The sequence below is a fragment of the Sinocyclocheilus grahami genome, unplaced genomic scaffold, assembly GCF_001515645.1.
Source record: "Sinocyclocheilus grahami isolate Dianchi unplaced genomic scaffold, SAMN03320097.WGS_v1.1 scaffold56.1, whole genome shotgun sequence".
Lineage (NCBI taxonomy): Eukaryota > Metazoa > Chordata > Actinopteri > Cypriniformes > Cyprinidae > Sinocyclocheilus > Sinocyclocheilus grahami.
This window is the reverse complement of record NW_015505235.1, coordinates 2,014,776-2,015,061: the sequence shown is the minus strand read 5'-3', so window position 1 is coordinate 2,015,061 and position 286 is coordinate 2,014,776. Positions and strand designations below refer to the sequence as shown.

The 286-nt window shown below is 44.1% G+C and overlaps 1 pseudogene; it reads left to right on the top strand.

Moving 5' to 3' along the window:
• The window catches only part of LOC107584041 (vascular endothelial growth factor A-A-like), a 14,961-nt pseudogene that overhangs the window by 4,028 nt on the left and 10,647 nt on the right, over nucleotides 1-286 (top strand).

Sequence of the window (286 nt, the reverse complement as noted above, 5' to 3'; positions counted from 1 at the left end):
TGGGTGCTGCAACGATGAGATGATGGAATGCACCCCTATCGTCACATACAACATTACCTTGGAGGTCAGAGACCCCTAAAATTCCAGACTGTTGCTCCCTTTTCCTCTCTATTTTATTTCTTCCGCTATCCGTCTGAATCTTGTTAAGTCTACTTTTTGGAAACCCTACACTCCTCTACTTTGTCTCCCACACTCAAACCCTTAATCTTTCTCTTTTTGGCCAAGCCAGCAGGGCTTCTCCTGAATAAGAGTAGCCAATTTTTAGGTCGTGTTGAATGCAGTTTGC